The sequence below is a fragment of the Ipomoea nil genome, unplaced genomic scaffold (assembly GCF_001879475.1).
Source record: "Ipomoea nil cultivar Tokyo-kokei standard unplaced genomic scaffold, Asagao_1.1 scaffold2662, whole genome shotgun sequence".
In the NCBI taxonomy this organism is placed as follows: Eukaryota; Viridiplantae; Streptophyta; class Magnoliopsida; order Solanales; family Convolvulaceae; genus Ipomoea; species Ipomoea nil.
In genome coordinates, this window is record NW_017619090.1 from 1900937 (window position 1) to 1914876 (window position 13940).

General features: G+C 33.6%; 1 long non-coding RNA gene across 1 annotated transcript; it reads left to right on the top strand.

The window, feature by feature from the left end:
- Window positions 1–6335: 6335 nt before the first annotated feature.
- LOC109154931 lies at window positions 6336–6899 on the top strand. Its single transcript, XR_002049815.1, has 2 exons — window positions 6336–6448; window positions 6561–6899. It is a non-coding gene; the product is annotated as an uncharacterized LOC109154931 (long non-coding RNA).
- The last annotated feature ends 7041 nt before the right edge of the window (window positions 6900–13940 follow it).

The window sequence follows — 13940 nt, forward strand, 5'->3', positions numbered from 1 at the left end:
TTTATCAATAACTTTTAAATTGAATTTATTGGACTATTTTATATTAAATAGGGAAAATTGCACTTTTCGTCCATACAAATAAGAGGGCAGTTGCAGAGGTTGGTTGTTACGTACTGAAATTTAATACGTAACGGAAGAAACCTTTCGAACAGGCTTATGGCTCATAATCGTATTCGAGTCACGGCAAACTCCAATTTCACACTTCAAGCGTGTGAGGGCTCTAAGAAAAATAACTAAAAGACTAAGAATAGCAATATATTTCTCTGCTTCCCAATCTTCATATACAATTGACCTATTTTTACTAATTTACTAATTACTAATTTACTAATACCTATAATAATTAGTCTACTAAAATTAAACTAACTATACAAGGTAATGATATATTCTAATATACATAATTTCCTTATATAAATATTTAGTCAATTATGCTCTAATTACATATGATTCATTCTTTTTAAACCATCCACTAATTAAATCATCAATTTTTTCTTTCATTTGAAATGTGTCACGGGTGGTGTGCAGGATCTGCTTGATTTGATTGGTTCAAGTGATCCCAACACCACAACACCCCCCCCCCCCCTCCACAGTACTACAGTAGACAAGGTTTCTTCTGATTTTTATTTTTTTATAAAAATTGTTTATTTTTTATTTAATTTTTAAAAATAATAATTAAAATAAATTTTTATATATAATTTGACATTTTGACATTATATTTAAGAAAAATTTGAAAATAACCTGTAAAAAATGTTATTTACACAATTTTTAAGTTTTTAATGGTTTAATTACACAATGTGTAAAAGTTTATTGTCCTATAACAAAAAACACACACTACAAAACCTACCGGAGTAATAAAATGTTTCAACATATATCAAGAGATACGTTTTCCAGCGATGAATCAAAAGATTTGTTGCGATGACTCATAGGTTGTGACAAAGTGTGGTGGGGTACGGACCTGTGAGCTGTGACGTGGTGATGCCTTAAAGATGACTAATTCTATTGGACGGTTGCGTACTTGCGTGGCTACCAACAATTTGACAACGTTAAGTTTGACGACACGTAGCCGAACACTACGCCATGGTCTACCATGAAAGAATATAATATTCACAGTGACCAAAAAGCTCTGATCAAGAGTTGTAAAGTCCAGCAAGGCAGCAACATGATAGATAGTAACACAACTCAACTGATTTTTGAATGGTAGATGATAGACAAGGATACAAGATCGAGTCCTGACAATTATAGTGTAGGAGTTTTACTCTTTTGAGGATGACTCTTTATAAATATTAGGCACTGGTCCTCTCATCTAATAGGCTGTTGAGACATCATAATTTACTATCGCGTTATGTCGAGCTGGGGTGTGTGGTCTTTGTGGATAAAGTTGTGGTTCTGTCTCATTTTGTTTTCTAGTTCAACTAATGTGGCTTGACTAGAGTTATTTTAATTCGTTTTTTTTATAATATGAAATTTATTACTAGTGTATAAAATTGAGAAAATTGTATCTTTAGTCTTTGAGTTATACCTAAGTTTCAGCTCAGTGTTCCTCAGTTATGATAGTATTTATTTTTTACACTTTAGTTATGATCGAAGTGGCGCATTTGGTCCCCAACGTTAGGTTTCTATCTCAACTTGACAGAAAAATTCAAAAATCCCTTAAAATTGGAGGGGTAAAATATGAAATTCACATCTTATATATTCTCCTTCTTATATTGAAATCACTCTCTTAACCTTATTTTTATTTCACTTCCCATCCTCCTATTTCAAGGTTCTTAAAAGTATTTTAATAATTCTCGTATGACTTGTTAGTAACATTGGTCTCGTATAAGGAACATGAGACTCAGTACAAACAAGGAATCAGAACACTTGATACCGTCTTCATGTGTGTGAAGCACACCATCCTAAAAGACGGTGATCAAGTGTTCCCTTATTTATACTGAGTCGCAAGTTACTTATATGAGACCGAAGTTCCTAACAAGTCAAACGAGGGTTAGTAAAATGCTTTTGGAGTTGAAAAACCTTAAAATAGGAGGCTGGGAACCGGGAAGTGAATAATGTTGCGAAAGCGGTTTGAATAAAAGAAGGAAAATAAGATGTGAATTTCTTACATCACGCCTCAAATTTTAAAGGATTTTTGAATTTTTCGTCAAGTTGAGATGGAAACCTAATGTCGGTACCAAACACGTCACTTCTCTCATAACTGAGGAGTAAAAAATATATATGATCATAATTGAAAGACTGAATCAAAACTTAGATATAACTCAAGAACTAGAAATACAATTTTTTTCTAAATATTTTTTAAACTTTAATAATATATTTAAAACATTAATCAACATTACTATTTAAATCTTTAATACGCAACCGTCCAACAGAATTCGTCGAGTTTAAGGCATCACCTCGTCACAGACTCAAAGGGCCGTACCCCAGTACCCCACCACACTTTGTCACAACTTTTGAGTCATCGCAACAAATCTTTTGATTCATCGCTGGGAAACGTATCTCTTGATTTATGTTGACAAATTTGGTTATCTTTTATCGTGATGTTTTTAATATTATTTTATCCAATTAGGTGTTGTTTGATGATTAAATATGATTGAATATTAAATACAAAATAGTCCAATAAAATCAATTCAAAATCAATTCATAAACCCTAATAAGTATATGTAATATTGTAATGATGTAAATAAATCAAATTACTTATGAGGTACTTGTCGATGTGAGTTTGAACTTTGAACTTGAGAAGTTCGAGTAACTGAATTTGAGCCTCTTAATATTTGACTTGAGCAACTCATGAGTCTAATTGAGTCTTTTAATTTTATATATTTTATAACTAATATAAATACAATATTACAAATTTAATTAAAAAGTTTATATATTTATGTTTAAATATTATAAAATAGCAATAATCAAGATGTAAAGTGTTTGTTATGATATTTGGATGTAAAATACTACTACTACTACTACTACTACTAATAATAATAATAATAATAATAATAATAATAATAATAATAATAATAATAATAATAATAATAATAATAATAATAATAAGAAGAGCAAATTACACTTTTGGTCCTATGACTATAGGGGGCGTGTTAATTTCGGTCCGTGACTTTTAAAACTAACAATTTAGTCCTTTAACTATGTTTTTTTTAGCAGATTTGGTCCTGCCGGCCAAATCACCGGGCAATTTTCGCCGGAAAAATGTAACCCATTTTAAAGTATTTATAATTGGGGGCAAAATGGTCCTTTCATGTTAGTTCTTCTTCTTCCTTGCTACGCCTTCCACCGTCGATTATCCAAGATTCCAGTGCATCCACGACGTAGCAACCTGCGGCGTTTTCCGGTCATCAATTCTCAGACACATTGGTAAGAACTTGAGGCCTTCATTAATGGGTAGGTTTCTCAACCTGTTCATAAACCCTACAAGGGTTTTCACAAAATCATCCTTGCTTTCAAGAATAACCTTTTCCAGGTAATTGGAAATGTTATCATTATTAGTATTTAGCCAACGGAGATTGTTCAGAGGATCGTCCGGCGCAGGTCTAACCCTCGGATAGGAACCTTCTTGGTTTGATCCTCCGAGTAGAACTCAATCTGGACATGGAAATCAACCATGAACTCCAGATACGGGGAATCGGTAGAGCAGTAATCCTCCTAAAAAGATTGTTTTTGTTGTGCTGTTATATATACACCAAAAGATTGTTTGGATATGCCAGTTCATTGCAGGTGCAACAAGGAAGAAGAAGAACTAACATGAAAGGACCATTTTGCCCCCAATTATAAATACTTTAAAATGGGTTACATTTTTCCGGCGAAAATTGGCCGGTGATTTGGCCGGCAGGACCAAATCTGCTAAAAAAAACATAGTTAAAGGACTAAATTGTTAGTTTTAAAAGTCACGGACTGAAATTAACACGCCCCCTATAGTCATAGGACCAAAAGTGTAATTTGCTCTAATAATAATAATAATAATAATAATAATAATAATAATAATAATAATGATAATAATAATAATAATACTCGGCATGAGGCCTCGGCCACGTTGCCCGATTTCCAGACCGGGCGCGGTCAAAGCGGGGAGGCAACTGCTCCCCCGGTTTAGGCGGGCAGTTAGGGATCCGTAGCATGTATAAATAATGGCTTCTCCTTTGTCCAATTAAGACATGTATGTTCTACCCTTTGTCCTAAACTACTACTTGTAATAGCATTACATTCTCCTTGTAATAACTTGACCATTACGATCTTAATACAATACACAGTCTCCGCGACCTTATGACATCGTTTTGCCTATATTCTTATCCCTTCGCTATTTACATTATTTATCGGGTTTAGTAATTCGGACTATCCCGGATTAATTAAATCCATCAAGTACTGAAAGGTGTAAATTGTAAGTACATAATTTGAATGTCATTTTGGATCAGAATTCACAATGCAATGAAAATCTTGGTTCATGGCATAATTTGCCGGGCCGGGTTGACCTTGAGTATAAATAGTAAGTCTTTATTTTATATCTGAATCAAACTCTTAACATTTTTTACTAGTGCTACACTCTTAATCCTTTAGCAAATAATTGTACTTGAGTTGTTTTTTTTTTTTTTTTTTGAAAATGTACTTGAGTTGTTTATTAAACACTTAAGTTAATAATATAATCAAACCATACATAATCTCGTATTATTGGATTTCATAAAATACTTGTGACATTTTACGTACTTATTCAAACTACGCTAGTACTGTAGGTTAACTAAATCTATCAAAATTAATTTTTAATGTAAACTTAATATTTTAATTATTCAGGATATAGATATGCCTTGAATAACAAAACCTAAACTTATATTACGATTAATAGCGACGTTTTTCTAAAAGTTAAGTTTATAATATTTATTTTAAATTTTGGACCATGTTTGAATTGGACGATGTTTATAATAATCGTCTCAGATATGACTGTGACGACGGTGCAAGTTCATATATTGAAATAAATAGTTAAATAATACTCCGTATACATAATAATAATTTCTTTTGCAAGTTCATACTTCATAGATTGAAAATAATTTATTTTTTTTTGAAAACAGATTGAAAATAAATGATTAAATAATACTCGGTATGCATAATAATAATAATAATAATAATAATAATAATAATAATAATAATAATAATAATAATAATAATAATAATAATAATAATAATAATAATATAATAATAATAATAATAATAATAATAATAATAATAATTTAAACATAAAAGATGAATAGAAGTTTGATGAGTGGACCATTCTCGGTGAACACGTTTCCCGGGCATAATTTGCCTATATTTTTGTATAGTACCTAAAATTTAAATTATATAAAAACATATGAATACCAAATAATTTAAAATAAGATTCACTATTTTTAGTAATTATATATATATATATATATATATATATATATATATATATATTCCTAAATTCATGGTAATCAATAATCATATCAGTGTATTTATAAATAAATAATTATTATTTATTAAATGAATAAAATATTAAAAATTAAATAAGTTAACAGAATCACATTGTTATCGCAAAAAATAATAAATTCATATTAATATAAATTTATTAAAATAAAACTTACAAATTGTGGTCGAACGGCATAATTGTGGCTCTCCCTGATTAGAGGTCACAGGTTCGAACCTTAGTAACAAAATATGAAACATAATTAATGGGATAAAATGGTTTAAATTGGAAACAATTTCTATTAACTAGATCAATTTTACTTTTTTTTTTTTCTAAAGTATTTTGAATACGATGACGTATGATAAAAACTTTCAGACTACATTAATTAGATGATTCATAAAATGTAAATTATCTTTTAAAATATTTTTTCATAACTGAATCCCAAAATAATTTCATATAAATTAATTAAGCTCACAAAATAACATAAAAATATAAGTAGTAAGATTTCAAATTTTGGTATAAATCATATATCAATGTACATTATAAATATCTCTATATAATTATAAAAAGACAAATTACAAAAAATTACATTTTTTTTTTTTGAATGCTACTAGCTCTATTACATTGTAGTATCTGTTCATATACTTTCTCAACCTACTGAAACACAAAGAGCTAATAACGCCTCCACTGAGGCTCGAACTCACAATCTTCCAAGTGGAAGTCCAACCCGGGTACCATTGGACCAAATTACAAAAAATTACATAATTACAAATCAAAAAATACAACTAACATGAGACAACCTGCTCAAATTGGTTAAATGATTAACTTAATAATCATAAAGTTATAAATTTGACTCTACAAAGAGTGATTGGTTTCACCGGGGTGGACCCCTTCAAGCATGCACCCTGAATTCCTACATCTCTAGCGCAGGTTAGCAAATACCATTCTTTACGATGGTTATAAATATTGTCACAAATAAATTTGGGAAACAAAATCCAGAGAAAGCTTGCTCTCATGAAGAGTGATAATTAGACGGTCATTTTCTTTCCATTTCTTTTTCTCTGATTATATATTGCTTTCATTTATGAATGCAAGAAGTTGGAGATGAATGCTGATTTAATTTGGGTGTTTTTATTTGTATTTACAGTGAGATTATTCTGGAGTTTCAGCGACGATTGTTCCAGATGACAGGAAGCAAGAGTCAAAATAGTGACGAGTAGACATGTATATGGAGTTGGAGTATTTGTGACGGTTTCATGACCGTCCGGGCAACGGCGGCGAACGTCTGATGCAATATGATCGGAGTTTAACGGCGCCGTTGCCGTCTTATCAAAGGCAAGTCATGTTGTGGCTACGAGTTTGACAACTCAGGAACATGGATGAAGATTCCTGAGTTTCTTCGTTTTAAGTTGTCATTCTCAATCGTATTATATGAATCTGTTCAAAGCTTGCATTTCATTGATATTTAGTATACTCTCATTTTATACTCCCAACTTTTATTCCTTCTTATGTGTTCTTGATGTAGACACTTTTCTGTGGATTCATAATGAAAATTAACTAATACTTGATTGCTACCTCAGGAAGTATAAGCAAGGGAGCAGAATTTGGGAGTTTGTATATGTAAACTGTAACAGGGCGTTTGGTTGGAGGGATTTTAAATTCCCTTCCCACTTAATTCCCACCTAATTTCAAAGGCCATTAAATTCCGTAGTTTGGTTGGAGGGAATTGTAATTCCCCCATTTTCATGGAATTAAAATCCCATGTCCCCCTGTTATTTTAATTCCTGGGAAAAAAAGATAGTGATGAGTCAAAATTACCCCTTCCTTTTTTAACCTAAAATTAATGTCTAACAACAATAATGGACATTTTTGACTTTATACTACTTATTCCCTTTCAATTCCCATGTATACCAAACATTGGAATTAAAATTCTCAGTAATTCTATTCCTGTCAACCAAACACTGGAATTTAAATTCCCACTTTATTTCCAGTAATTCAATTCCCATGGAATTACAATTCCTTTCCCACATAATTCCCCCACTCCAACCAAACGCCCTGTAAGATTTTCCCTAATAATATATATGGTATATTATATATTAGGGCCTTAATTAAGCTGAACAATAATATACGAGAGATCTGACCTCGCATCAGAGCGGAAGCGTAGCCATGTTGATCTCCAGCCACAATTGACGTTCCTGTTGTGTTGCTTCTTAGGGGTATACCGTTAGCCATTATTTGTCACATACCTGACTCAAAACCCTAGATGGTGTATTGGAGTCTACTAAGCGGTATGAGTAGCGTAACTAAATGTGTTATATCATCAATCATCCTGTATCCCATCAATCCAGATTATATTAGACACAGAGTCTGATTGACTAACAACTTTTAATTATTCAGTCCAAACAAACTAGTTAGTAAGGAAGAGCAAATAAAAATCAGGACATAAAATAAGGGATTTGATTGGGAAAAGATGGTGAGTGTGAACCATCAAGATGGCAGTGCATTATTGTGATGTGCTTCGTGCACGGCAGTGCTACGCCATGCATAACTGGGTATGGACTAGTGCACTATAAAAATCTGCAAACGTTATGCTACTGGGAATGAAAAAAATAAGGAATTTTATTTCACTTAATAATAATTAATAAACCCTAATAAATATGAAACGAAAATACTTAAACGCCCTTCTACAACAAAACCTAATAAATTTAGGAAAAAAAAAAAAAAAAAAAAAAAAAAGAGCAAACTAACGTAGGACTACAAAAATTAATCAGGACCATTCAATCAACTAAATAAAACGCTCGAATTGGTACACAAGTTCACAATTTAAAAGAGATTCTCATATAAACCTAATATATAATTAATTATTGAGAAAATCGTATTTTTGGTCCCTCAATTGTTTCCAAATATACAATGTAGTCTCTCATTGTCAATTTTTTCAAATTAGTCCCTCAATTGTTTCAACCATAGTCAATATAACCCTCCGGTCAGATTTCTCACTAACTAGTGTTAAAATCATGGACAAATTTATAATTTCACAACCCATTCAGATTTAATTACCCCCAAACTCATCCTTCCTCCTCCCTCCGAATTGACATACGCGAAGTCTGAACCAATACTTCCGGCACATATTTAAGGCAGTCTCCCAGCCGGAAAGCTCATGTGTCACCGTGAAGCATGGTGAGCCACATAATGAAACAAGTGAGAACTTCCATCCGCCGGAGCCGGATTTAGTGGCCGCCGGAGCAAACATTAGCAGAGAACGAATTAAAATACATCAGCAGAGAACGGATTAAAATCAGTTGTAGCCATCAGTCTTCTTGTTCGATGGAGACGCCACCGTGTCGTCACCGTCGAGACGACCATGGAGGTGGGCGATCCTCCTCAAGAACCCCCCTGAAACGGCTGAACAAATTGTGCAAGATTCATCGCTGATTTGCATCGCGCGGGTTTCACAGCTCCAACGCTGGTGATTACGCGATTGGGGACTGGCGATGGTCTCCCTGAGATGCGGCAGTGTCTTGAACAGAATAATTCAACCCAGGTTTCCTCGTTGCAATTGGAACCCACGGCGGTGGGCACTCAGTCAGCAATGCCCATTTCGCTCCTTGAGGTGCGACAATCCAATCCGGCTTCTACCTGGTCCAATCGCGACCTCAATCGAACAGGTATGGTCTCTAACCCTATTTCTATTTCTTTGCAGTCGAGGCAAATTTCGCTGCTTGGTCCGTCCGATTATTGCTCAGAAAGTCGGGATGGACTGGGTTCGCTACCTCGTTCTTCCCTTGCGTCTCAGCTTGATAATCGGCCTCCAGCGGACGGAAATCAATCGAAGACGACGGTGGCGATAGCTCCTTTGCCGGGGACTGGCCCTCTCTCGGTGATGGCTGGGGGTAAATCTGAATGGGTTGCGAAATTACAAATTTGTCCATGATTTTAACACTAGTTAGTGAGAAATCTTACCAGAGGGTTAAATTGACTACGGTTGAAACAATTGAGGGATCAATTTGGAAAAATTGACAATAAGAGACTATATTGCATATCTAGGAACAATTGAGAGATCAAAAGTGCAATTTTCCCTTAATTATTTTGTATTTTTTCCTAATCTGAGCGAGAAAAGGCTTCTATTCTATTCTATGTATATATATATAGACCTATGAATCTATGATCACTCTTCCGATCCTTCTATTATCCATATTAATATTAATAATTAATTCTTCCAACAACGTAAACTCTTGATCTCTCCCTATATATTCTCGATCAATCAGGTAAAACCTAGCTTGGTTCCTTAATTTCGATCTATGGATTCTTTAATCCATCCTCAATTTCCACCGGTAACCTCAGACGACGACTCATCCGCGGAGGTGGCGGCGATTCTCCCCACTCCTCCTCCTCCTAATCACCCTATCACCATCTCCGAACTGAAGTGGACATTGCCAAGCCTGCCAATCTCCTCCTCAACTCTCAAGACCGGGTAAAGATATCTGATTTCGGAACTTCGCAAATCCTCGACTACAAATCTATGGAAACATGCCAACTCTGTCCCGGAACGGATGAATACATGAGCCCTGAGAGGATCCACGACCTCCTCCTCAAACAGGGACTGCCCGAAGCGCATGCATATGCTGGGGATATATGGAGCCTTGGGTTGACCACCTGGGAGTTATACGTGGGGAAGTATCCCGCTTAAAAGGAAATTTGGCCGCCGTCAAGAGAGCCATTTCCAAGTGGGAGGAGTCATCCATGACGCCGGTGATGCTTATGCCGGACACCACTTCACCGGAGTTAAGAAATTTCATTGCCCGTTGCATGGAGATACATCCTGAGAATCGGTTGACGGCCGGGGATTTGTTAGGCCACCCCTTCATTTCGCTGTGTTCTCTGATCTGAAATCTTTAATGTTATCTTGGCATTGGCGCACTAGTTGCTACCTTCAATTCTTCTTCATACTTCACTGCCCAAGAATATAAAATCCGCGATGATTATTGATTACACTTAATACTGTACTTATAAACTATTCTTACCTTTTATTTTATGCAATATAATTAGTGTAGCCAACTAAATACCTGTGCAATTACAATATTAAGGAGTTGGGCAAATTATGTCATGCATGCTGCACACGGTTGCAAAAAACGGCGTCGTTTTACTTTTTTTTTTTTAAAAAAAAAATCATTTTTGTTGCCGTTAGTTACGTAAACATATGTTAATAATTTTATAATTTCAGATTCTGAATGTATAGTTATAAAGTTATGGATGTGTAGTTATGCCATTCTGAATGTATAGTTATGAAGTTATGGATGTGTAGTTATGCAATTCTGAATGTATAGTTATGAAGTTATGGATGTATAGTTCAAATTATGCACAACATAACGCCGTTAACGACAATCGAAACTATTTTTTTTTTTTTAAGTTGGACGTCAAAACAACGTCGTTTTTGCAACCGTGTGCACCATGCATGGTGCACACGATTGCACAGCATAACGCTCCAAGGAGTTGCTAGGTGGTGTAGAGTTGCGGGGGAGAATGAATAAAAATATAGAAGAAGAGAAAATGTCAAAAAAGGGTTTTAATTGGGATGTCATTTATTTAAAATCTACATCTACAATTCTAATAAGAGCCAATAATGTTAGGCCCAAAAAAATGTCGGTTGTATTTTTTCTTAAAATGAATGGTTCATATTATTTTAAGAGTTAATTACCAAAATGGTCCCTTGACTATAGTGAAATTACCAATTTGGTCCTTGATTATTTTTTTTAACCAATTAAGTCCCTCAACTTTAAAATTTTTAACCAATTTGGTCCTCCGTTAGTTTGACCGTTAGTCAACTGTTAACTTGGGACCAAATTGGTAATTTTGCTATAGTCAAGGGACCATTTTGGTAATTAACTTTAGGGGTGGGCAATTCGATTTAGTTTTCACGAATCAAACCGTACCGAACCGGAGTAGTTTGGTTCGGTAATATACCGAACAACCGAACGGTATTGGATTCTTGTATACTGAATGGTTCGATAAAAAACCGATCCGAATTTTTCGGTAAAAAATTGAACTGAACCGAATACCGTTTGATTTTTTTTTTTAAAAATATAATAATAATAATAATAATAATAATAATAATAATAATAATAATAATAATAAATAAATAAATAAATAAATAAATAAATAAATAAATAAAAAGTAAATCCAAGTCCCTTGCTGCTTGCTCTGCCGTTCAGCTCATATTCTCACGGGTATCTCTCGTAAATGTTTTATTTGATTTTTTTATGGTTTATTATCAAAAGTTCTATATTATGTGTTATGGTGTTTACATAGTCCATATCCAAAGTCTAATATATAACAAAATAGCAATCCAAAGTTCAAACAGTATTCGGTTCGTTTCGGTTTTTACCGAACAATTCAGTTCGGTTCGAGTTTTTACCGAACCATTCGGTATACAAGAATCTATTACCGGTTGGTTGTTTGGTATATTACTGAATCTAACTAGTTTGGTACAGTACGGTTCGAGAAACTGAACCGAATTGTCGACCCTTAAAGTTAATTACCAAAATGGTCCCTTGACTATAGCGAATTACCAATTTGGTCCCAAGTTAACGGTTGACTAACGGTCAAACAAACGGAGGACCAAATTGGTTAAGATTTTTAAAGTTGAGGGACTTAATTGGTCAAAAAAATAGTCAAGGACCAAATTGATAATTTCGCTATAGTCAATGGACCATTTCGGTAATTAACTCTTTTTAGCATTTTATCAATGTATGAAAGCTTCTAAAAAAATTTGTAAGTTAATTTTTATTATATCATTATAACAATATCTATTGTAACAATATATTTTAAATTATTTATTATTTATTATCATCATCTATTGATAGCAATTGTAGCAATTTTCATTGACAAACTCCCAAAACAATTTGTCTCAACAACAAATGTAAATTTAATAAAAAAAATCAATGACTGTAGTGTTGATGAAAAATATGTACACCACTTTATTACTATTATTAAATTAAATAAACTAGTATTTTCACTCGTGCGATGCACGAAATGGATTTGTTGTAATATATTAGGAATATTTGAATCGATATATAATTATTTAAATTAGAACATCAAATATTATATAGTGCAATTAAAGATATGGTTTGGATCGTTTATGTATTTTGATTTTGATGTTATCATTGCTTGAATTATTTGTGCAAATAATTGCTCAAATTAATAGCTAATGTCTAGATGTATGCATGCGGTACTATAACTTTGAAGATTTTATTTATCATTGTTTAGTATTTTCATAAATTAGACAAATGTGCTCGTTCTCTAACAACTCAGTTATAGGAATGAATTGCTATCATAATTCATTTTTATGGAATATATATTTTTTGTCTAGATATATAGCAATTTTTTCATTTAAAAAAAAACATAATATCACCGATTATATTTACACATTATTGAAACTGTTGGTCCCGGTAGGATCGAAAGAGAGTCTAGATGGGGGCGGGGGGTGAATAGACTCTAATCAATAGCAACTCCTTTCGGAGCGATGCACAACGAAAATAATATTTTGATTTAGATAGTCTTTGCACACTTTCGTTATAAAGGCTTAGCGTTTGGTCGATATGATATGCAATGCACGAAAGTAATATAGCGAAAAGTAAAGAGATATGGAGAGAGAGATTTTTATAGTGGTTTGACTGTTAACTAAGTCTACTCCACTCTTTTTTCACAACTCGTGAAAGGGTTTGCACTATCACTCCTAGTAAAAACTACTACAAGCTGGCTTCCTTGATCACTAAGCCGGACAGCCACTTGAAAGGTTTTTCAACTCCACGAGTTTACTCCGCCTCTATCAACTTCTTCCTAAGTTGAGATGCTGGAAAGATAATCTGGTGTTTCTCCAACAAGTTGAAGTCTTGTTTTGAATTCTGGATGAATCTTCACTTTGAGAAATTACAAGACTGCTTCAAGTTGTGAAGTATGAAAATGAATATGCCTTTGAAAAACTTCACAAGATCACTGGTTATGAAAAGCTTTTAGGAGATGGAACTGTTTGAAGAGCTTTTCTTTGGATAGCAAGAGTAAATTAATCAGCACCTTCTTCATTAGAGAAAAGAGGTTTTTATAGGTGGAAAAATCCATCCGTTGGAGGGAGATGAAAATTTCAAACCTAATAACCAATGAGTATAAACCGGTGGGCATAGAGCATTTAATGCACTTGTACTGTGTAGCCGTTGGAGCCAAAAGCATTATTGCTTTTGTCCTTGTTCTCTGACAAGATGGTACAAGTCTTTTAAAGCTCCTTGTCTTTTGTGAAGATCATTGCTAGGACACTTTTTGTCCAATGATTTGCCCATCTTGGTTATAGACAACATTCTCATTTCTTCACTTGAAAGAATATTGTCTTTTACAAGTCTGACTTTGAATTGTTCACTCGGAGATGAGGATCGAAAGATTGACCTTTATCTTTCGTCCTTTTTCTTTGACGAGAGTTCCTTTTTCTCAAAAGAAGTCTATCTGAGACTTGCTCAATCCATCTTTCGCCTGGAAGCAT